The following is a 26269-nucleotide window of genomic DNA, read 5'->3' as shown; positions in this document are numbered from 1 at the left end:
CTGAACAAACCCAGGCAAGCCCTCAGATGGATATTTCATTGGTACACCTTTGGCATGTCACTGATAGTCACCGTTAAATTGCTGTGGCCAAGTGAGTTAAGATACATGGAGAAGGTCATACTGTGGGTCCCACTTCATCTGTTCAATGCAAGAAAGAAATTCTTCAAAAGAGGGTGAGGGAGAGACATGAAAACAAAAAAAAGATTGTCAATGTAATAATCTTAACTAAAATAAGTTAAAGTAAGGTGAAAATGGGGTAAAGACAAATAATTAACATACATACACCATTGGAAGCAAGTAACATGAATGACCTTCACGCTTGAGCTGAGCAGTTGATTTTATAACTTGTCTTCTGAATAGCAGCTGTGCATCTGGCTAGGGAACAGTGGGAGGCAAACATCAAGAGGAATATGTGAAACCTTGCTAGCCCACTGTGGCTCAGGCCATGGTCCTATAGAAAGGGAATTGATGTGACATCCAATCTAGTAAATGAAAATAGACAGGTAGTGCGCTGGCCATGGGTAGGTCAGGGTGTATCAGCTGGAGTAGCATCTCTTCCCTCTGGTGCATGAGCAGTATCCTCTGCAGCTTCCACTAGGCTCCCATCCATTTCCATGCAAGCTGTAGTTGGTTAAAGGGCCATTGCTGTGGAGCTTAGGGTCAGTTGTGATAGGTGAGGAAGTGGCCATGCCTATGCTGTATTTAGCCATGCGATTCCAGAGTATATTCATAAGACGTTTTGACTTTATATTGTGCTTATGTATGTAAACGTCAGAGATACAGCCACTGGGCTAGTGTTGTCCTCAGTGCATGTAGCAGGGGTTGCCTTCACGTCACATGCCTGAGTTTTTCCCTTGTTGGCCCTGCAAGTGTTGTCCCTGGTCATCCAGGATTGGTAGCCATCAGTTGCTAGCTATGTAGTGGAAGTTGAGGTACACTTGCAGAAGGTTCCCAGTCCTCAAATGCTTGACTTGGCTTGCACACATTTTATTGCACTTTATTGTATTGTAGCATTTACATAGGGCTTACAACACCTATGTGGGGATCTGAAGCACTTACCCTACATAAGTAACGTGCTACACCATGTATGGTGCGTGGTTGGAAGGATGTTATTTTGTTTTGATCCTAAGTGAGAAGTGTTTCTATGTCATGCATGATGTCCACCAAGGTGCAGTTATCGTGTTATGGGATGCAGTATGTAGCAGTGTATAGGATGATGTATCGTAAGAGACAGACATGCCGTTTTATGGTTTTCAGCATGCTGGTAGCTGTGAACAGCTACAAATCCCTTTATAGCACTTCATATGATATAGTCACCTAACCTGGTAACTGCACTGGGCTGTCCAATCTGAGATTTTGTGTATAGTTGTGGTCCTGAGCTGACGTAATTGGAGGGAGAGAGAAGTGGGGAGATCTCTAGGGATGGGCATTTTTATTATCATTCCATACCTGAGTGTTTGTGTAAGATGTAAAGACGCAATCAGATTGTATAGATATTTGAGACCTGCAGTCGTGGACGGTATAAACTCCTTCAAATTGTCCAATAAGGTGCAGCAGATCTTTTCAGTTATTCCATGCATTTTCATTTGGTGGTGTTTGTCTTTTTGGGCTGTAGCATGCTGGTGATGGACAACCCTCACAGCAGATATACATTATGGGGGTCATTCTGACCCTGGCGGCTGGTGGCCGCCAGGGCCACCGACCACGGGAGCACCGCCAACAGGCTGGCGGTGCTTCCACGAGCATTCTGACCGCGGAAGCGGAAAGTCGTCGGTCTCCCGCCGACTTTCTGCTGCTCGGGGGAATCCTCCATGGCTGCGGAGCGCGCTCCGCAGCCATGGGGATTCTGACACCCGAACAGGATGGCGGTAGGGGGTGCCGCGGGGCCCCCGTAAGAGGGCCCCGCAAAGTATTTCAGTGTCTGCCATGCAGACACTGAAATACGCGACGGGTGCAACTGCACCCGTCGCACCCCTGCAACTACGCCGGCTCAATTCTGAGCCGGCGTCCTCGTTGCAGGGGCATTTCCTCTGGGCCGGCGGGCGCTCTTTTGGAGAGCGCCCGCCGGCCCAGAGGAAATGTTAGAATGGCCGCCGTGGTCTTGTGACCGCGGTGCGGTCATTTGGCGGCTTAACCTTGGCGGACGGCCTCCGCCGTCCGCCAAGGTTAGAATCAGGCCCTATGTGACTTTCATATGAATAAATTACAGTTTGGTGCTGACCGCTGCATATTATGGTTTTAGTATCATTGTGAGCCATAACAGTTATTTATAGAAGTACATAGTTATATAATGCTATGACAAACTATAGGTCAGCCCTTTTTGCCCTTCTGCATAAAGAAAGCAGTTTGCTGGTTGAGTTGTTTGCAGTTATTGGTGGTGAGCAAAGGACTGCACTTGAGGATGTGACTGTTTTCTGAAAATCTTCTGCCTGGGTGCAGATGGTGCAAATATCTAGGAAATAGCCAGGTTTTCCAATATCTTTGGTAGTGTATATGCTCCAGTCCTTCTAATGCTGGCTGGTAGTTAGTTCCAGAGCTTGGCAGCTTGTACTGAGAAAGCAATGTCTCCTATTTGTGCCTTATGGCAATGTGGTGTGATGATAAGTGGTGCAAGCCTGGAGCACAGTGTACTGTTTGGTTGGTGTTGCTTGAACTTAAAACTTGCAGGTCTAGTGGTCCTTTTCCTTGAAAGTCTTGATGCACATACAGGAGCAGCTATTTATTGTCACCTATGGCTGACTGAGCTTCGCGTTGAGTCCCTATGTGGGTCCTGTTGGGCATCCTCTGGTCCTCGGTAGCTGGCTGTTAGTGGAGCATCATTAACGAGGTCTTCAGAGAGTACCTCTGTTGAGGTAAAGTAAACTTTACTGTGAGGCTAACTAAAATTATTACATCCTTGTCAGCAAATGTTACATATTACATTACTAAATAGAGAGGACTTAATATTTGCAGAATTTTAGCAATACATTAATCACGGTTTTCATTCTTATCTATTCATAAAAATAATGTACTCACATAGAAAGTGAAAACATACATAAATCCCACCCCTTCCTTTCACCATTATAACTATCTCCCACAGACAGAAGTATTACATTTACAAATAATTATCACAACGGCGTTCCACAGTGGGGTAGTTTAGAATAAATATAGGCCACTATCCAAGACCAGAGCCTTACACCTCCCGATCTGCAACTGTCTCAGAAAACTGCACTTTGTCAATCTTCAGGCTCGGGCTTTTGGGCAAGGGGATACGGGCATTTCTCTACTTCAGTGCACTTTTTAATTTTGCGACCCCTCTTTTCCCTCAGCTAAAACATCCTCTGCTACCAACTCAAACACAACACAAATAGCAACAGCGACCTGACAAACATTGATCATTTCCCAGCTGCAACAACATTTAGTGACTTCAAAAAGTAGCAGCCTCAACCCTAGACCTCTTCTCACTGCTGTGTACTAGGAGGTTGTAAGTTTCATTTCACATCAGGCTGCACGTTACAAGACCTAACATAGTTCTAAACTTTTCTATCAACTAAGGATCAACTCAGAAGATTGTTATCACAGCATCATACAATATAATGCCTAGTAAAGATATTGCGGTCGGTGAATGACTTTCCAGCTATTACCATGAACAACTGTGCTTCAATTCATAGTGGATAGGAGTCATTTATGATTATGTGAATGATTCTAATTTAGATTCATTTTATGCAAATGTAATTAATGTGCTTATCCTAAAAACCTGGTATGGTTCCTGACTATGCTGCTCAAGATCAGTCGCCCTGATTTATGGAAACCACTTGCACCCAATTTCAGTACAAACCAGGAGGCTCTATTCTGCAGAGTCTTGTCCGGGTGTTTATTTAGTATCCTTTAGAATAAGTGAACTACAGTTCCCAGCCGGGCTGGAGAGTGAAGTATCCAGCCCGGCAGTCGTTACTGCTGTGGCGGCTGTTGTTGTACATTGACGGTTTGGCTATATTATTAAAAGTGCATTCACTGTAGAATTTAGAGGCTTCAGTTGTATGTGTGAGATCTAATGTTTAGCTTTAACATGAAATTTGTAGTTCCCATTCATAACTACGTTTACATAATGACATGTTTCCTCTATTGAAAAGCATGTTGCATATGTAACCATGCATTGATTGTCTGTGTTCTGCATTTATTCTGATATAATGCCTACAGTTATAATCTATTGTTTAACAATGCTTATTAATGGTGCTTTGCTAAGTTAGCCTGAGTAATCCTTCATTTTAACATGTAAAATACTTTTTCTGTGCTTCACACAGTTTTCCTTTGCAGGTGCATATTCTTGGTTGCTTAGCTAGAGAAAGGAGTATTATGTATTAGAGATGGAAAGGCTGAGCAAGAAGACCTTGGCGCGGACTGGATGATTTGGTTTGCCTCCCATTCATTCACTATCTGGGAAGAACAAATTCAAGCCCAACCTGTTTGTTAGTGTTCCATGGGATGGGAAAATCTCTCCATGTTGCAAGTGTGCAGTGTGAGAAGGAGAATTAATTGGGTTTCAGAAGGTGTAGATGCTCCTGGAACTTTCCACATTAATTTAGTGTCCACACTGTTAGAAAAGCAGAAGACCTCTTTTAGTCTTTGAGACTCTGAGGGGTTTTGACCTCTAGGCCCCTTGTCCTTACAGTGTCTAGCTTTGGGCTGACACTGGATTCTTTGTTTTCTGAAGACTTCTATTGGAGTCTTTGTGATGCTGACACCTACTTTGGTTTTGTCCCAAGACAACTTGGATTTAGTCCTTAATTAGTTTGAAGCTAATCAAATGCCCTTATTTCAATGTGTGCTGCATAGAAGGAACTTGAATTATTTTATAGAATGTAAATTCTTATTTCTTCTTTTTTTGCACTTCTGTGACAGAATCCTTGTGTGCCTTATATTGAAAAGACTAAGGGCCTCATTATGAGTTTGACAGTCGGACAAGTCGACCGCCAAACTCGTGGGGAGGACGCCACCTCCATGGCAGTGGTGTCTTTCTCGATCGTATTACAATGTTCCCGCCGAGCTGACGGGCGGGAACATTGTATTACAAGGTTCCTGCCAGACTACCCAGCGGGAACAGTGCTACGGTATTGGCATCGGCTCCCATAAGAGAGCCGAGGCCAATGCTGTGGCACACGAGCACTCATGGAATGTACTTGGAAAGCAAAGCAGACAGTGCTCATTCCAAGGGTCCTGGGAAGGGGGGGCATTGCACTTCCCATGCCTTGGGCATAGGTGGTACAGGGCCACCCCCATGGAAAGGATAGCAGAAAGCTGTGTTGTAATCAGCATGGCAGCGTACAACTCCGGCTGCTGTCTACCCGTCGGGAACCACGTTCCCAGCGGAGATGGTGGTTCCTTGGCGGGTCCATCCACCAGGGTTGTAATGAGGTGGTTGGACTGCCACAGTTGCGTCAGTCTGACTGTCACTGTGAGGCTGGCAGTGCTTGGACTGTCAGCCTTGTATTGAGGCACTAAATGTGTTTCGGTATTTCAACTTGCAGAGTTTGATTTTGAATCTTGTAATCTATCTTGATATGCTCATATATTGGAATGATTACTAATTTGTAATAAATCTACTAATCTTTAATACTTATTCCTGGTCCTATTGTGTAGTTAATAGGCTTCACAGAATTGTAAATTTGAGATTATTGCCTAACTCCTTGCCCCGCAAAACTCTGAAAAGATACAGGGCCCGATTCACAAAGGTAAACTCAGACCAAAAGTATAAATTTAGGCCAAAAGTCTAACTTTAATTCTAGTAAAGTTAGACTTTTGGTCTAAGTTTAGACCAGAAGTCTAAACTTAAACCAAAAGTCTAACTTTACTATGTGTAAAGTTAGACTTTAAGTATAAACTTAGACTTTTGGTCTAAATCTAGACCTTTGGTCTAAGTTTACCTTTGTGAATTGAGCCAACAGAATAGAACTGACCATCGATTCCATACTCGCTCCAGCAGTACAAAAGGCCCTATTGTCATCATTAAAGAATATTGTCTCATAAATTTGTACCTCTGTGGCAAAGACTATTGCAAATACATGATTTTAGCCTGTTAATAGCAACTATTTGTCGCACCATCAACTGAGCCCAGTATCTAAGCGCTCCATTTCTGGAGGTGGGATGCAGATGCAGTCAGGCAAAAGATCCATGAAAGCAAAAAGCTTGATTCATATAAACCATTCAGAAGTTGATTCTCCCAGTTCAAATCCGTGTATCTATGACAACCTCAGGTTGCGTTTTTGGTCCTCTGAAACAGAAGTGATTGATGTTGCAAAGAACAGAACCTCTGATGCATTGGCCAACAAGCTTGGCATATGATTGATCTGTATGCTGACACAGGTGACTCATCTTATAATGATGATGTTAGCACTGGCAGTGGCTCCAAGAAAATTCAGCTACCAGAAAAGGTTCCAATTGTGATTTCAGACTCTGGCTGTCTTCCAGTGTGTGACCCTGATCTCCTTCAGCACCCCAACTTACCATAATGGTTAACTTATTCACATGCAGAACAAGACATTAAGGCCCTCATTATGACATTGGCGGTAAGTGCTGCTTACCGCCTTTCTGATTGCCGCCAACATACCACGACCGTAGCAGTATACCTCTACGGGTATTATGACCCACAAATAGAAATCCGCACTTTACAGACACCCACACAAGTCCGCCAGCCCAAAGGTCAGTGATAAAATGGCGGTACAAAAAACCCATACTGTTACGCCAATAGAAATACACCCACAGCATCATGACCCACGAATCACCTCAGCGGTCATTCAACCGCGGTAAACCATTGGCGGTACATACTGCCGCGCTCAAAATACACACAAACACCACATTGGACAATTCAAAATACACACTCCTGACACACATACACACACCACACCCACACACCCACACCAATATAAAACACACACACACTACCCACAACCCTTTACCACCCAAAGATTTTGGCAAGTGAGAGAGAGACAAGCCAGGAGCACCCACTAAATCTGAGTCACAAAACACCATGACCCATACACCCTCACACACACCACTCACACTACACCCATGCCACCACAAAGACACCCCAGGTTCCCTGAGGAGGAGCTAAGGGTCATGGTGGAGGAAATCATCCGGGTAGAGCCACAGCTATTCAGATCACAGGTGCAGCAGACATCTATTGCAAGAAAGATGGAGCTATGGGGGAGAGTCGTGGACAGGGTCAATGCTGTGGGACAGCACCCGAGAACAAGGGATGACATCAGGAAGAGGTGGAACGACCTACGGGGGAAGGTGCGTTCCGTGGTCTCAAGACACCAGATAGCTGTACAGAGGACTGGGGGTGGGCCCCCACCTCCTCCCCCACAACTAACAACATGGGAGGAGCAAGTCTTGGCGATCATGCAACCTGAGGGCCTGGCAGGAGAAGCAGGAGGACTGGACTATGGTAAGTCAACTCTTTACTACTTTATCCCCCATCCTACCTGCATGCCATCACAAACACCTACTCCTACCCTCACCACCATCACCCCACCACCTCACATATACCCCACCATCACAACCCACCCATCCCAATACCAAGCCCTGCATGCAACACCAATGTATGGAACCCCATCACAGACCTGCATGGACACCCATCACCACAGCAGCACACTAGTGACAATCACTTAGCCAACCAAATCACAACTCACACAAGCCAAAGCTGCCTTGGTGATACCAACCATAGAGGGAAACATACCCATGCACAAGATGGCACGCACAGAAAAATAACACTGCATTTACATCCCCACAGGACCCCCACTCAACGTCACCGGAGAGGAGGTGCCAGCCACATCCAGTCCCCCCATAGAAGAGGGCCACAGTGATGACAGCACCTCTGCACTCCTGGATCACGATGACCAACCTGGCCCATCAGGATCTCTGGACAGGTGGTTACCCAGGCACATTCCTAACCCACCACAGAGCCTTCACCCTCAGGAAACACCACCACAGCACCCACCCGGCGGGCCCATACCTCTGTCCCCAGGACACGTCAATCAGTAGTGTGTCCACCACTACAGGGAACCAAGGCAACCCCACAAACACAGGACTATCAGGGATCTGGGGTCAGTGGCAGTGGGCACACGGCTTAGGGGACAGAGGCATAGGACAACAGGTAAGCTGGGAGTACTGCTGTGCAAAAGGGGGAGGACAGGCCCAGGGAACCAACTCTCCACGAGGCACTCACCAGCATCCTGGTAGCATACCACCATTCCCAGGAGACCATGGGCCAAATACTGGCCAAGTTGCAGGAGACCCAGCAGCTGCAGGAGGGACAATATCTAGGGATCAGGGACGACCTGAGGGACATCCACATCACCCTGGTCACCATTGCAGGGGTGCTGGCAGACATGGCCAACACCATGAGGGAAGCAGTGGCACACCAACGGGCCCCTGACACTAGCCACACCGAAGAACAGCCTCCCACCTCCACCAACGCTAGTGGACAGGAGGCTCCGCCACAGGAACAACAGGCCACCAGCACCCCACCTCCTGCAGATGGAAAACCACCTCACAAACAGTCCCTGTGATCCAGGCAGAAGCCAGAGAACATTGCCAAGACCCCCACCAGAAAATAAGAGTCTCCTGATTGTCACCCTCGTGTCCCACTCTGTCACCCTGTCCACTTTGAACTGCCATTGCTCCACTTCCTATGGTCCCTTGGACAATGCACCTGTGATCCACATAGACTGAACTCTATCTTGGACTTTCCTCCATCATCAACCCAGCCCATTGCACATCCCCATTTACTTTTCTACACTGAAATAAACACCCTTGGAACTATTTATTACAAGTATGGAGTCTGTCAATTATTTGAAATATGTATTATTTCAACAAACTGTAAACAGTGCAATTCAAATGTACCATAATATTTACATGGGTATGACCTGTAGTGGGCATCAGTAAACACACCAGGAGCCAGAGTGGGGCACAGAGATCTGAAAATAGAGATGCCAAGAGTACAGTAAGTGGCCATAGAAATAGGAAAATCCGGCTGCCATGTTCAATGTCCAACACAAAACTGCAATGGAAGGTGAAGTTACAGTGTCTTACCTGGGTGTCCCTGGAAGTACTGTTGAATTAGTGGAGTTCTGTTGTCCACATCCTCTTCCTCTGCCTCCTCTTCGTCACTGTCCACAGGGTCCTCCGCTGCCACATGACCATCCCCAGGCTCATCCTCCTGCAGAAAAGGCACCTGGTGTCTCAAGGCCAGGTTGTGCAACATGCAACAATGATCTGGCTCACCTTCTTGGGTGAGTAGTACAGGGATCCCCCTGTCAGATGGAGGCATCGGAATCTGGCCTTCAGGAGGCCAAAGGTTCGCTCAATGATCCTCCTTGTTCGCCCATGTGCCTCATTGTAATGTTCCTTTGCCCTTGTCCTGGCATTCCTCACTGGGGTCAGTAGCCATGAGAGGTTGGGGTAACCAGAGTCACCTGTAAATATCGAGGGATGCCTGTTACCCACACACTCACCCTTAGGGCCAACCCCACACCCATATACCTACATCAACTGGGTGGGGAGCATGGGCTCACCTATTAGCCACACCCTGTGCCTCTGGAGTTGAGACATCACACATGGGATGTTGCTATTCCTCAAGTTAAAGGCATCATGCACAGAGCCAGGATACTTTGCATTGACATGGGAGATGTACTGGCCCACCAAACACACCATCTGCACATTCAGAGTGAAAGCTTTTACTATTTCTGAACACCTGCTCATTTCTCGCGGGGGGGGGTACAAATGCAATATGTGTACCATCAATGGCACCAATGATGTTGGGGATATGTCCAAGTGCCTAGACTTCAGCCTTCACTGTAGCCAAATCCTCCACCTGAGGGAAAACGATGTAGCTGCGCATGTGTTTCATCAGGGCAGACAACACTCTGGGTCAGCACGTTTGAGAACATAGGCTGTGACATCCCTTATTGCTATGGCCACTGTTGCTTGGAAGGAACCACTTGCCAGGAAATGGAGCACTGACAGGACCTGCACTAGAGGGGGGATGCCTGTCGGGTGGTGCATAGCTGACATCAGGTCTGGCTCCAATTGGGCACACAGTTCTTTGTTGTGGTCCTATCAAGTCTGTAGGTTAGGATAATTTGCCTGTCCTCCATTGTTGCCAGGTCCACCAGGGGTCTGTACATGGGGGTATGTCGCCATCTCCTATTCATCCTCAGAGGTTGAACTCTAGGGTGAAAAACGGTGAGCAGAAGGTCATATTCAAACATTTTCTCAGATTAATTTGCAATTTTTGCTTTACAGAAACAGTATGTGAACTCGTAAGTCAGTTGATGTGCCAATGTCTGCTGTGACGCAGTTAGGTGCCATGGCCTGTGCCCCCCTGAAATGGTGGCTGCCTGACCTGTGAGGAGGGACAAATGGAAATAAGGTAATTCCGCTGGCATTGTGAGCCGTTGTGGTTGACGCTCGACGACCGCCGTGCAACACCGCATTGGTTGTCATTGGGGCCTATGGGTTCCAGGAGCCAATGGTGATGTACGCCGGCAGTGATGGTACGCACCCAGCGGAAGTGACCGCCATTTTCTATCTGTTCACTCACTTGCTACCTGACCTTCAACAGGAGAGAACCTACACTGAAAGTGCTGCTGTGACCTGTATCTGGAAGCGACAATGGCTCAAGGGTCTGGGGAAAGTGCCCCTGCCTTCACTTCAGAGGAGTTGGAGAGACTGGTGGATGGGGGGTCCTACCCCAGTACCCTTTATTCTATAGTCCTCCAGACAAACAGGTGAGTACACTGTGAGCATGATGCGTGGGGCATGAATGTATGGATTGCTGGGTGTGTAAGCCTCGTGTAGGGGGGGTCTGAGAAGTCCTGCGCAGAGTGCTGCTTTATAGTGATCAATGTATGTGCGTAAGGGGATGGGGGGATATGGTGGGCCATGAGTATAACACTCAGGACGGTATGACTAATGCCTTTTCTGCTGTATTTTTTCTGAAGGTCAGCGCCCATCAGAAAAAGGGTATTTGGAGTGCCATCACCAAGGAGGGGCATACCATGGGGGTCTTTGACAGGAGGAGCACCCACTGCCGCAAACGGTGGGAGGACCTGCGCTACTGGGCAAGGAAGATGACGGAGGCCTAGCTGGGGCTGGTGTCCCAACGAGGAAAAAGTGCCCGTCATACCCTGACCCCCCTGATATCCTGCATCCTGGTGGTGGCCTAGCCAGAGTTGGATGGGCGCTTGAAGGCATCACAGTGGCCTCAAGGGGGTGAGTAAAGATTCAGAATCATGACTTTGCCCACGTTAAGGTGTTCCCTGGGTGGGGGATGTGGGCTGTGGGTGCCCCTAAGCCAGGACGAACATGGCAGGGTAGGTTCGATGATGGGCAAGCTCAGGTGCACTCCAACCCCAATAATGTTAGTGGGCATCTACTACTGGGCAGGGTCCTGTGGGTTTTAGGTGTGCAGCTAATGGCGTTAGGCATGGTACCCCATGGCCTGGTGACTAGCATTGTAACTGGTAGTGCATGTCCTAGTGCATAGGGCTGTTCCCTGAGTTGTGTACGCCAACAGTAGTGTTGTTGCTGGCATTGACCAAGTATCCTCTGTCTCTCCCCACCCCTTTTTGTTTTGTCACCCTGTCCTTGTGTGCATTAGCATCATATGGCAGAGGAGCAGAGGCACTGGCGATGGAAGGAGCTGCATCCCACATGGGCTTGGAGGCCAAATACACCGACTGTGAGGGCACCAGTGGGATGGAGGGCGAGGGGAGCACCACGACGAAGACAGGAGGGGACAGTACCAACAGCGACACCTCTTCCGATGGAAGCTCCCTGGCGGTGGTGCACACCTCTGTCCCCACACCAACTACAGGTACAGCCGCCACCCCCTGTACCAGCAACGCCCTCTCAGCAGCCCCTCAGCGTGTTTCCCGTGCCCGCTCACCCAGGAGGGTGGCATCTCCTTCGCCCCAGGGACCTCAGGCCCTGCCCCAGTCAGCCCTGCTGCCCTCAGTGAGGAGGCTATTGACCTCCTGAGATCCCTCTCTGTTGGGCAGTCAACCGTACTGAATGCCACCCAGGGTGTAGCAGGGCATTTGCAACAAACAAATGCATACCTGGAGGGCATTCACTCTGGCGTGGCGGCCCAACAGAGAGCATTCCAGGCTCTGGCCAACTCACTGATGGCAGCCATTGTCCCTGTCTTCAGCCTGCCCCCTCCAACTTCCACTACCCAGTCTCAATCCCCTCAACCCCAGCCTATCCCAAGCACACCTTCAGACCAGCAATCACCCAAATCAACCCACAGAAGTGGCTCAGGCAAACACAAGCACCACACTTTATCTCACAGGCACTCACACAAGCACCATGCACATGCAGACACACCAACATCCACTGCCTCCACTGTGTCCCCCTCCTCCCCCTCGTCCACCTCCCTCCCAGTAACGTCTCCACTCACAAATGCATGCACTACATCCTCATACACCACCTCCATCACCAGCATGCCTATCACTACACACCCCTCACTGGCAGTCACCACCCCCACATCCATGCACACGTCCCCTGTGTCCTCTCCCACTGTGTCTGTGACCCCTCCTCCCAAAGTGCACAAACGCAAACACTCAGACACCCAACAGACTTCCACCTCACAACAGCATCCAGCCCATGCACCTGCACCCAAACACAGCAGAATAGCACCTCCTACAACCATTCCCTCTTCCTCCACACCCCAACCTTCACCCTCTTCCCTCCCCAGTGTCTCTAAGAAGCTTTTCCTCATCAACATTGACCTACTCCCTACCCCTCCCCCGCCCATCCTTCACTTCGGGCCAGGGTGGCCAGATCCCAGCCCAGCCCCTCAGCCACCCAGTCCATGAACACTGTGATTTCTGCAGCTACTGCAGGTGAGAGAGGCTCCAAGGAGTCACCCGTCAGCCCAGCCAGTGTGCCAACACCAACTACCAAGGCTAAGAAGGGTCTGCCACCTACAAAGGGCAAGAAGGGGACACCAGCCAGCAAGGGGAATGCGGCACCCCCAGCCAGCAAGGGGAAGGAGGCACCACCAGCAAGCAAGGGCAAGAAAAAGACACCAGCTGGCAGAGGAAAGGAGGCACCACGTTCTTCCAAGGGCAGGAAGGGGTACACTACACCAGCCAGGGCACTTCAGCCGTCCGAGGCTACAGGGGAAGGCCTGGAGGCTACCAACACCGCGGCCAGCACCGCTACCTGCACCGTGGCCAGCTCCTCCACCTGCCCCCGCCGCCAGCAGCACCACTGCCAGCAGCAGCGGCCCCAGTGGACAGCCGTCCGAGGCTGCAGGTGAAGACTTGGAGGCTACCACCACCGCGGCCAGCACCGCTACCTGCACCGCGGCCAGCACCGCCACCTGCCCCGTCGCCAGCAGCACCACTGCCAGCAGCAGCAGCCCCATTGGGCAGCCATCCGAGGCTGCAGCTGAAGGCCTGGAGGCTACCACCACCGCGGCCAGCACCCCTACCTTCACTGCAGACAGCACCGCCACCTGCCCCGCCACCAGCAGCACCACTGCCAGCAGCAGCAGCAGCCCCAGTGGGCAGCCGTCTGAGGCTGCAGGTGAAGGCCTGGAGGCTACCACCACCACTGACAGCACTGCCACCTGCAGCGGAACTGACATTCACTGAGCAGCCGTCACTGCCGATGAGCAGTGTGTAGTAGTGACTACATGGGCTGCAGTGCGTCCTGGCCCCTGCAACACCTGTCGGTGTGACACCCAGGTGACAGACTGTGACCTTGCCCCATTCAGGATGAAGCACACTGGGCACTTAGCCCCCTCCAGAACCAGTGGAAGAAGGCATCCACTCACACCCTCCTTGGCAGGATGAAGCACACTGGGCATAAAGCCCCCTTCAGAACCAGTGGAAGAAGGCATCCACTCACCCCCTCCTTGGCAGGATGAAGCTCACTGGGCATAAAGCCCCCTTCAGAACCAGTGGAAGAAGGCATCCACTCACCCCCTCCTTGGCAGGGTGAAGCACACTGGGCACATGTCCCCTCCAGAGCCAGTGGAGAAGCCATCCACTTGAGAGACTGTGGCTTTGCACTCCCCAGGACCAAGCAGTGAGCAAACCACCCACTTGAGAGACTGTGGCTTTGCACTTCCCACGAGCAAGCAGTGGGCAACCCACCCACTAGAGAGGCTGTGGCTTTGCACTCTCCAGGACCAAGCAGTGGGCAACCCACCCACTAGAGAGTCTGTGGCTTTGCACTCCCCAGGACCAAGCAGTGGGAAAGGAGCCCCCTCCAGCCAGTGGTGTGTACCATCTTTCAGGTGAGGTGCCCCCCATTCCCTGCCCTCCTGAGGTGCCTGTGTTTTTTCGACCTGATACCCCTGCAGTGTTCTCTCTGTATTGAGGCAGGAGTCAAGTGTGGCCTTGGCCCATGTGTTATGGCCCCGTTGCCCACGGACATTTTGGATTGGGCATTGTCCCTCCTTTTGTATATATTGTATATATTGTACATACGGTTTATTGTTTAAGGACATATATGTCTAAAACCTTACTATTACACTCATTTTATTCCATTCCTTTTGTCCTTGCGTTATTCCTGAGGGTTGCGGGGTGTATATGTAATGTTGTTGCATCTGTTTGTGTGTATGGTGTTGGGGTGAGAGTGGGGTTAGGGGTGTTGTGTGTTGCGTGTGTGTGTCACTCTCTTTTTCCTCTCCCCCTTCCTTGTGTGCTAGGTGTAGTACTCACCGTTGTCGTCTTCGCCGGCGTTCGTGTTCCTGGTGTATGAGAAGGTACACCAACATTGGAAAAAAGTGCAGCTCGGGCTCCATGGCGTTGTGGTTCTTCCTTGAGTGTCGAGATGTGAGTTGTTTACCTTCAGAGTACTGTTTCCGCCGTGCTTTTGACGGCGTTGGTACCACCACGGAAAAGGTGGTGGATAGGACTGTTGTAATGCTGTGAACTGTACATTGTCTTCCGCCTGGCTGTTGGCGGTTACCGCCGCAGTGTTTGTTGCTACCGCCGTGGCGGTCGGTGTTTTAAAGTGGCTGTCTGTGTTGGTGGTTTCCGCCGTGGTTATGATTCCATTTTTTTTACCGCCGGCCTGTTGGCGGTGTTACCGCCGCTTTATCATCGACCGCCAGGGTTGTAATGAGGGCCTAAATCTACAGTGATGCTTTCTTTAGGCAGGGTCACCAGATCCAACACAATAGTCTAGTGTTTGTAACCCCTACTGTCCAATATGTTGTCTTGGAACCTAAAAGTGTAAATTGTTTCAGCAAGGGCGGGAAGTGGGATAGACAAAGCCTCAGCATCATGCCAAGAGAAATCTTTAGACACTCTAGTTCCTTTGTCAAAAACGAATTCTATGGTAGAGCAAGAAAAAACCTTTGGGGAACATTTGTATCTGGAGGTGTTCTCCAAGTGAACACAGAGATCCCTTTGATTTCTAGGGAATGCTCGATGCGCATTATCTTATGAGCAACGGAAAGTATGGAAGATATGACCCCGCTAGTGGCATTGGTAAAGTCTTATGGGGCCAAGATAATCTTCTAAGTTGATGATGCACAGCTTTTCTTTTAAGAAAGGCAAAGAAGCAGCCCCTGATGCCATTAAACCCTGTTTTACTGCAGTATTTCGATGGATACCACCAACTAACTCAAGGTCAATGCAGAAAAGACAGAGGTCCTCATCTTTGGACACAACTAAAATTGCAATTTCACTGCCAGAAGGGACTTCTATTCCCAACCTGCAAGTCAAAACTGTGAAAAACTTGAGAGACAAAGCCAACAATCATCTGACCTTTCATAATCAAGTAAACACATTAGTGGGAAGGTGTTTTGACCTTTTGCGCACTGCAAAAATAATTCAGCATTACCTCTCTGAGTGTATTCTATTCTATTCTATTCTATACTATTCTAATGTTCTTGTAGAGCGCATGGATACCCAACCGGGCCTCCCAGCGCTGTTCCCAACAACACCAGCTGGAACCTAAGTGTACTTTAGATTAGTGCTGGGCTTTTGAACAGATTGGTTTTGAGAAGTTCTTTGAAGTTGACTCTCGATTGTTGGAATCCGTGGGTGATGGGGATAGTGTTCCAAAGTTTTGGGACAATGTACGCAAAAGAGCAGCCACTGCTTCTCACTCTGCTGACTTTAGGTACCATTAGAAACCCACCCTTGCTTCTCGTAGCGAAGAGGCCTCCTTGGGACATAAGGGGGTATTAATTTCTGAATAATAGGAGCACCTTTTCGATACATAATCCAATGGGCGATGCAGAGGGCCTTAATTTGGATTCTTTTTTCGAGCGGCAGCCAGTGTGGCACTGCTGAATCTGGACTGGCTTATTGATATTTGGGAAGGAAACAGGGCAGCCCCTGCATTGGTCTTGTCCAGGATAGATTATGCCAATGCTTTCTATGCAGGTCTCCAATAGTACTTGCTGCGGAAATTACAAATAATTCAAAATGCAGCTGCTCATCAAGGGCTAGATGTGGTATTATCCCGGTGTGCATTTCCTAAATATTTAAGAAATGCACAATGGGATGTATGAAAATTGCAATTCGGTATTAGCGATTTCTTAAAATTCGCAATCGCTATTACCAAATCGCAATTAGGGAATGGGACTCCATTCATCCCTACGGGCCTGTAGGCCCATAGGTGCGAATGTTTTTGCATTTCTGAATTTGTGAATTCTTGTTAGGAATTCGCAAATTAGGTAATGCAAATCCCAGGGTGCTGGGGGCCTGAGGCCCCCTTTGATGAACTTATTAAAGCCCCGAACTAGCGTAAAAAATATTGACACAATTGCCCTAGCTACCGCCATGGTGCGCCGTATCGTAGACACGGTGCACACATGGTGGTGTTAGGGGGCATTAAGGGGTGTAAGAAAAGTGGCACTGCACTGGGTGCAACGCCACTTTTCTCAAATCTGGCCCTTAGTTTTGGTGCGTCATCAGCTGCCGAATTTTTTCAAGCCGTCATTTAACGTATCATACAGCCTGTTGTGAGTGCGATGACATATTCATTTTTGGAGCTACGTAGAGGGAACACGATACAGCTCTCACACAAGTATGTTGTTTATGTACTGAAGAAGGTTTGACTTTGAATGCAGACAAGTGTGAGTTCCACAAGACAAAGCTAAAATTTGTTGGCCCTATCTTTACTGATGGGAATATGACACTCGATTCTGCAAAAGTACAAGCACTGTGAAATGCTGATCCCCCACAAGATGTTTCTATGGTATGTTCATTTCTTGGCATGGCCGGTAACTGTTCAAGATACATACAAGATTATGCCACTGTAAGTGCTCCATTATCAGAGTTAACAAAGAAAATTATTTAATTTCAATGGTCACAAGAATGTGGAAGAAGTTTCAAGAGAATGAAATAAGACATTGAAAATGCTTCTGAAATGGCATACTTCAATCCACAACTTCATACAGAGGTTGTTGTTGACGCTGGCCTTGTCGTGTTAGGCGCCATCCCTGCACAGCACAGGGGACACCTAAATGCGGGAAGGCATGTTGTTGCATATGCTAGTAGAAATTTGTCCCAAACAGAAGGTGCTTACTCACAACCTAAGAAAGAAAGTTTAGCCATGGTATGGGCTTGTGAACATTTTCATGTATTCCTGTATGGGAAACCTCTCACACTGATAACTGTCCATCAAGCTTTACTGACTATCTTTGGCAATCCAAATGCCATGATGCCTTCCTGCATTGAACGATGGGGGTTATGATTGAAGAGTACAATTATACCACTGTGCATCTTCCAGGGAAGGATCAAAACCCTGCTGATCCCTTTTCCAGAGTGCCTATATAAGGCCAAGGAACTCCATCCAAGATGGATGATGCCTACATTAATTTCATTTTGAAATCAAATGTGGCAGTTGCTACCTCATTAGCCCAGATTATCATTGCTACAAGCCATGATAGTGATATGCTGAAGTTAAAAGACATAACACATCAGTCATGGAACCGACACACTCACCCTCTCGCCAATGATAGTGAGTATCAAAAATACAGAAACATCAAAGATGAACTGTCCATAACTCAGGAGTGAATTATACTGTGAAGGTCGAGAATCCTGATTCTGAAGAGCCTTTGACAGAAAATAATTGAAGTGGCTCATAAAGGACATCATGATATCGTTGCCACACAAAGAGCTCTCCGAGACCGAGATTGGTTTCGGTATTTAGATGAGGGAGTTGAAAAAGAACTCAAGGCCTGTCATCTATGCAATTGCCTTTCTATAAGTGTTACTCAACATACTCTGAATATGTCTGAACTCCCCAGGCATGCACGGGAGAGAATAGCCATCGACTGCTTCAGTCCACTCAATAATGGACAACGCCTGATGGTGATTGTAGACGAATACTCACGTTATCTATTAGTCAAATATCTCTCATTCACAACTCATGAAAGAGTCATTGAGAGACTAGATGGTATCTGTGCAACATGGGGCATTCCAGCCATTTTGAAGTCTGATAAGGGTCCGCCTTTTAACAGTCAAGAATTCATAGCATTCCTGGAGCATCTGAATATAAAGCATCAAAAGAGTACATTTTGTGGCCGCAGCCAAGGGACTCGAGCGTTTTATGAGTATGCTAAAGAAAGCAGTACAGTGTGCAACTCTTGAGAAGTGCAGTTTGAAAACTGCATAAAATTCCACTCTACAAGCTTTTCGTTCAGCATCTCCTTCGACCACAGGTGAAAGTCTTGTGACTTTGATGTTCAGGAGAGCAATGACAACCAAGCTACCTCAATGGACCAACAAGAGAGAAAGAAGTGAGAACACGATTCGTACAAGGAACTTGGTTAACAAGCAGGAAATAAAAGCCTGTGAGGACACGAGGCGAAATGCAAAGAATAACACTTTAAAAAGAGATTTAGTGATCACCCGGTAGATGAGAAGAAGGAAATCTGATACTCCTCATGATGCTGAAACTTTGTATGTGGTGTCTACAAGGAACACATGGTGATTGCTCAGTGCCCTGGGAAGTCTGTTACCAGAGACTCTTCTCACTTTAGGCCTTTGATTCATCGGTGTTCAAGTCGAGATGGTGAAGGAAAGAATGAACCTGAGAACTCAGTAACTGATGTTACCTCTTCACTATCTTCAAAAATCTCTGACACTCAAGATGACAGCACTCAGGTTCCAATAACCAGACCAGGTCGACTGATCAAAGCACAAGAAGGTTGAATGAAGAGATGCAATTGTACATACTTATATATACATGTATACAGATTTTTGTAAAAAAAAAAAAAAACATTTAAAAGAGGGGGAGATGTAGGGGCATATTTAAGAGCTCCTAGCGCCATCTACCGACACATTAGCGTACATTTTTTTACGCTAACGTTTTGTTAGATGGCCAAATTTCCCGCCCATATTCGCAAAGAGGTGCAATGCATGGATTGTGCCACTTTATAACTCTTTGTGCTACATTATGCATGCGCCAGGCATAATGTATGCAAATAGGGTGTTCCCCCATTAGGGGGGATGACAAAATGGCGCAAGGAAATCTAACAGATGTTCTTGCTTTATTTATTTCAGCACTTTTAAAGACTGCTCAGAACAGGGTTTTAATGGGGCACACCTCTGTTTTCAATGGGCCCCTATGTACTCTGCAGGAGTAGTGCCAATTAATGACTCTATTGCCCCCTACCCTTCGCCATGGTGCACCATATTTTAAATATGGTGCACACATGGTGGTGGTAGGGGGGGCGCTAAAGGGCACAAGAAAAGTGGCTCTGCAGTTTGTGCAGCTCCACTGTTCTTAAATATGCCCCGTAGTGTTTTGTTTTATGATGGAACCCTTGCGGCTCTGAACGGACTCCGTAGAAGTGTGACGTAGTTGTTAGAGGGGAACGCAATGAAAGCTAGGTTTAGAATGTTTAGTGTGCAGTTACACACAGAAGAATGAAGAGGTATAATATTCTGATCGCTATGTGACGTATTCATTTTTTGCCCAAATCACGTTTCCTCTTATGCTTAAGACATAAACAACTGACTGCGGAGACTCAGCACATAAAAAGATAGGCATACCTTATCTTTTTATATGTGGAGTCCCTAAAGTAGTACAATTACTAATAGTAAAATTAAACTGTCAATTTGTGAATGCCCAAACAAAAATAGTAAACTTACACAAAAGTGTAAGTTTACCTTTCTAAATCAGGCCCTAAAAGTGCAGTGGATTTGGTCAAAATGGCTGCCTTCAGGTGAGATGTGGTGCAACTTGCAGAATAAGCTCCTAAAATAGAGGAGGGAGGGAGCCCCACTAACAATTAAAAAAGGATTCACCCCCCTCCCCACTCCCCCAGAAAATTGACACATTTTTAAATTGGCTTTGGAAATTCTTTCTTCTGTCACTTTAAAATATTTTCCCTAACAAGTCCTTTCTCTCCCAACCCCCTTATGAAAACTGGAACAATTAATTTTGCTTCCAACACTTTCTCCAGCATATTTGTCTGGACAACCCATTTATAAATTAGGAGTGCAGATCTGTGTGTGAAAAAACACTGGCAAATGTTAGTAAATACCCAGAAGGTTAGACCTACAGGAGTGCAAATCACATTTAAACAGGGTTTCTATAGCCCCTTCTGGAATTGATCCTGTGACCCACGCAGGAGAAACTTTGAAGACAATGTAAGAGCATTTAAGTGAACCATACACATAAAGGTTACTCACTCTTATTTCACTGACTGAATCCAGTTTGTTTGATTTTGGAAAATGTGGAGTAAATTAACACAAGGGCGAGTTGCTGTCATTTACAGGCACATGTTAATGTAAATTAGAAAATGTTATTTGTAAATCAGGCCTATTGCTGTCAAGTTCACAAATGTAAGACCTGATTCATCATGGATTTTTACAAGTATAGACACGACGGGCGCCTGGGAAAAGGTGCAATTTATGTATCTGTAAATTACACTGGATTTACAGAAGTATAAGTACGGACATAATCCTGTGGAATATGAGTAAGGAAAGTGCACATATGGGTGTGTAACTTGGCCAGTCATCACTCTGTCCCAAGTTGCACACAGAGGTTTGTAAGTGGAGTAGTCGGGTCAGATCTTAACTTTCATCCATGGCAAAGTTTGCAAAGTTTCCCTGGTCACCTTTGCAACTTTCCCTGGGTTTTGCATGATAAAACAAGATAATGTTCACTTTAATCAAACTCAGTGAAGGAGAATCTGTGCATACTTACTTTTTCTCTGACCTGTCACATTTTTTCAGAGTTTTTCTATGGACCATTGGACAATCTGTGAAGATTTCTCTTTGCACGGTTACCTTTTACAGAGCTCTCCCAAGCACAGCGCCTTTGCACAGGCACACAGCACTAAACTCATCATTTTGAATTTTACAGTGAATCTGAAATCCGGTACAAAATGATTTTCGCCTGATTATGTGTTCAGAGTTGGGTGCAAATTGAGCATTAAGTCTGAGTTTTCCCCTTACAAATCCCTTACTGCTTGGGGAAAACAGTCTGGAACGAAGGAACATGTGCTTATGAAATCTTCTTGTAAATTAGTCATGTCCTTCTGCCTGTTGGACTTTAAACCACAGGTGCCTCTGGGTGTGCAGGGTGGAGCATCATTGAAAAAGTGGAAGGGTGGACTGGAGAAGCTTCCAGTGATTATAAGCCTGTGTTTGTGCTTGTTTGGGGTCACTGCACGCATGGTTCAAGCATCATAGAGAACTTGTATTGTAGCCCCCTCCACCCCCTCCTCTTCACAGCCGTGTCTTGTGGGGGTTGTTACGGTGGGGGATCTTGGGTCCTTTTGGACTCTAGAAGGACATATAAGATGTCTGCCGGCACATCACCAGCTCTGCGTTACTGTGCCCAGCGGAAGGGTCCTGAGAAGGTCCTGTGGTTGCATCTTCAGCGTTGGCTGCTTGTGATCACGCTCGGTGGAGCGGTAGGCTTGCGGGGGGGGTGTGGTTGACACAGGGGGGAATAATAAAACATGTTTTAAAAACCTACTTACCTGCCGCATGCCGCCTTGGTGTTCCTCGCTGCCTCAGTGCTTCTCTGCTTCTTCTCTCCCCACCCAATTCAGACGCTTCTCTCATGCTGTTACCCAGCATCAGAGAAGTGCCTGGATTCGTCTGAGCGGCCTGAAATGCTGTGCGGTTTGGGACTGGGAGCCTGCACTGGTTCTTCACCTGGGCTGTGCAACACAGCCCGAGTGGAGAGTTCTAAGTGCGCATGTCGGTTTGCACACTACTCCTCCTCCCCTGCACACTACTCCTGCCCGCCCTGCCCTACAAGGAGAAAGCAAAAAATAAAATCAGAATATAATAATTGTATTGTCATTTTATTCTTCTGCTACTTTTTTATTTTTAAGCAGCGGGGTAACGCTCTTCCGCCATGGCGGAGGGGCCACCCCTGTGCATCACAGTTTGTTCCAGCTTCTTGAAGCAACGAATAGGGAGAAACGAAGGGCAGGCCTGGCCTAAAAATGTCCTCACATTGAACAACAGAAACTACTGCTCCACCCCTCACCCATACGATGGACCAAACCACAGTGCTCAGGAGGAATTAAACATCAGCCCCTTGATAAAAAAAAGCCTTCATGAAATCTCTAAAAGGGGTGGGGGGCCCTTCCTCCAAGTTTCTCAATCCGTGGTCTGGGTCTCCAATCTCACTCCATGAGAACGCAAGCACAACATTTCCACCGTCTGGAGAGGCTGTCCTCACCCCCGTTATGTGCCATGCTAAACCAGGGGCATCCAAAGAAGTCCCACTTAGTTCTTCGAATTAACACTGAGTCAAACTTTAATGGTGAACCTAGAAGGCATTCTCTCCAGCTTTAGAAAAATCTCCTTTGCTGTGTTTGCATTAATTACCCTTCATATTCTCTCATATTGCTATGAGCATGAGGTTACTACCTGCTTCAAGTGCAGCCTAAAGCTCCTTATATTTCTCTTTGTATGCGACCAGTCATTACGTTCAACACCTGAGGTGACTAGCTGTTCTTACTGAAGTGGTGGTATAGAGGTAGCCTTGCAGTAGACAACCTGTTCACCTTTTCTAGTGCCTATCAAAGTATCAAATATAGGAATACCTCTCTTGCAAATAATTGTGTTTCTTTCTACAGTTTTGCATCCTCAGATTACACGTTCTCTCAAAAATCTTCCTTTGTATTCCCAAAACCCTGCATGAAAGGTCCTCTCTCCCTTTCTTTCGAACCCTTTCCTTACTTTCCATCCTCTGAATGCCTCCTCTCTCCTAGAACACTTTATTTTAAGTTGCATGCATGTTTGCCTTAAGCTTTATTCTTTTTCTGCCAATTGCCCTCATTTCAATCCAGAATTTTAAAAAAATCAGCTTTCCTTCTTTGAAAATGATACTTGCAACCTAGCAATACCAAGGGCCTAGTTGGCGGTAACGGTTCTGCTGTCAGTTTTCCAGCTAAAAACCTGCCTGCCGCCATGACAGTCCGTCTGTCGGATTTAGATGTTGGATTTAGATGTTGGCAGTCCCATAGACTTTAACCCGCCTGAGTCCTGCTGGTTCCGCCCTGGATTCCCATTCGCCACAATGGCGCCATTGGAAAGTGTGGCTTACGGCAGGACTCCAGCCACACTTCCCGCTGAGCAGATTTGGATATGCCATACCACCAAGCAAAAAGTGGCTGTCTAACTTTCACTTCTGACTTGGTGGTTTGGGGGAGAAAGTGGGTGAAATCATCTTTTCTCCCTATTCAACTTCTGTTTCTGGCTAGGCACGACTGGACAGGACCCTCCATCGCTGCTGCCACAGGACCACTAAGAAAACACGACCCCCCCTTGCTGGATATGAAGGTAGGCAACCCACATTGGCTAAGTACGTTAGGGGGTCACTGCACATGAGCTGTAGTGTAGACACATACATGTCACATTAATTTATTTGAATTGCTGTGACATGCATTTATTGTGGACACGCATGGGTCAGACACAAATGGGGACACACTGGTACACACCACAAATCGGACACATACACAACTGTCATTATGGTGCCAGTATTCATTGCCAAATGAATTCTGGCACCACAATGGCGGTACATTCACACTTGTCAACTGTGCCGATATGTGCACATTGCAAGGGGACCTGTACCTGTCATGTTGTGCATTGAGTTGTGTGTGTGAGTCAGTACATTTTTGTGTGTGTGCAATGCAACTGGCTGGGTGAGGTGGAGGGAAATATAGTGGGTGATGTGGTTGTGTCAGTATGTGTGCCATTTGCATTTGGCGTGGACGTTGTTGTGTATGTTGTGATTTGTGGTGTGTTGCTGCGTGCAACATTCAGGTGCATGCTGTTGTGTGGCCATCATTGGCGTGATGTGCATAGTTGTGCTTGTGTGTGCATGTGTTTGTATAGATGTGTGTTTAGTTGTTGTGGCTGTGTCATGTGTGAGTGCAGTGTCAGTAGTTTGTATGTTGTGTCAAATATGTAAGTCACTATGTGTTTGCGGCATGTACGTGTTGTGTTGGAATGCCAATGGGTATTGATGTGTATGTGGTGTGTTGTGTCATGTGTGATGCAGGGGGACGCATATGTGAAGGGTTGAGTGTGTGTGTGACTTACCTTTATTCCACAGCCACTGCTATTTTCCGATGTCCATCGGGTCCAGCAATTTCATTTCTCCATCAGCAAACCGCCAGCAGGACACCGCCTGTACAACTGTTACATTGATATACGGCCAGCGGCAACCCACCTGGATGACGGCTGGAAAGAGATTCCTTTGTGGCGGTGTGTGGCTCAGCTGCAATACATCTAAATACAGCGGACGGAACACTGTCTTTTCAGGCCCAATGCCACCGCGAATTGGCAGTAGCACAGCCAAGATCTAAATCAAGCCTTAAATCTCTTAATCCCACCAACTACTTACATGAACTGACATACCACCGGCCACTCCCTCACCCCCAACTAATAGTTACACCAAATTCCCAATAATTTAAGACATTACAAGAAACTGGGGTTAATGCACGGAATAGATGCTTTAACAGAACAAAACTAATCCCACTAACCAATGGATTAACCACTAACCTTGTGTTCGGGAACAGTGACTGCATGATGTAAAACGGTGCTTCAAAACTTTCTCGGGATAAGTGCTGTATAAATGCAATTACAATACAATATAATGTTATCCCCCATTCTGACACATTAAACTGAAAATATAAAGGTAAAAACACCCTCATGTGAAACCATAAACTGTTACAACCCTGTTTCCCTGGCGTTTTTAGCTTTTGATAATTCTGACCAGGTTGGAATGAGGCTCTTTTTTGCAAAGTATATTTTATGCAGAACCATTTTGCTAATGTTAAATAATGATAGGCGCAACATAAAGTATTGCAAAACCCGCAGTTTTTGTACAAATGTGGCAAAGTGAAACACTTCACAAGCCTCATGAAGTTACAGAATTTTCCATAAACCTTTGCACAGGCTGCAGAAACTAAAAGAAACAGATCTTTCCACAACCCTCACATTAACAAAGATTTATAACATGAATTTTGCCACACTTTCAAACACCTGGCTGTACTTTCCACCTGAAAGAACCTGGCAGTTATGAATCTGCACCAACTGCACAAAAAGGTGCCACTTGGAACAAACTTGGGGCCCGATTCACAGAGGAAACCTTAGCCCAAAACTCTAAGTTTAGGTTGAAAGTCTAAACTTAGATCTAAAGTCTAAGTGCCCAGTTCACAAAGGTAAACTTAGCCCAGAAGTCTATGTTTAGACCAAAAGTCTACGTTTGGACGTAAAGTCTAACTCTTAGTAAATTTAGACCTTTGGTCTAAGTTTCAACAAAAGTCTAATCTTAGACCAAAACTCTATGTTTTCTACCAGTAAAGTTAGACTTTAGGTCTAAACTTAGACTTTTGTTCCAAATTTAGGGCCAGATTATGACCTTGGCAGATGAGATACTTAGGGCCATATGTACTAAAGCATTTTCCCATAGACACAGAATGGGTAAAATCCTTTGGTACATCTGGCCCTTAGTCCCAGACATGCCGGATATCCCTCCCGCCGTTTTATAAGTTCCATAGGACAGTGGTTCCCAACCTGTGGTCCAGGGATCCCTGGGGGTCCACGAAGACTTCTCAGGGGGTCCGCGAGAGCCTAGAAAATTAAAAAATATTAACAAATATTGACAAATTAGGTCCCCAGCTTCCAGTAATGACTCAGGCAGGGGTCCCCGTATTCCCATGATGATTCAGTGGGGGTCCCTGGGTTCAATTAATGTTAAAGTGGGGGTCCACAGAAATCAAAAGGTTGGGAACCACTGCCATAGGGTATAATGGAACTTGTAATATGGT

This window comes from Pleurodeles waltl, chromosome 9, assembly GCF_031143425.1.
Source record: "Pleurodeles waltl isolate 20211129_DDA chromosome 9, aPleWal1.hap1.20221129, whole genome shotgun sequence".
NCBI lineage: Eukaryota > Metazoa > Chordata > Amphibia > Caudata > Salamandridae > Pleurodeles > Pleurodeles waltl.
This window is presented reverse-complemented; position numbering follows the sequence as displayed.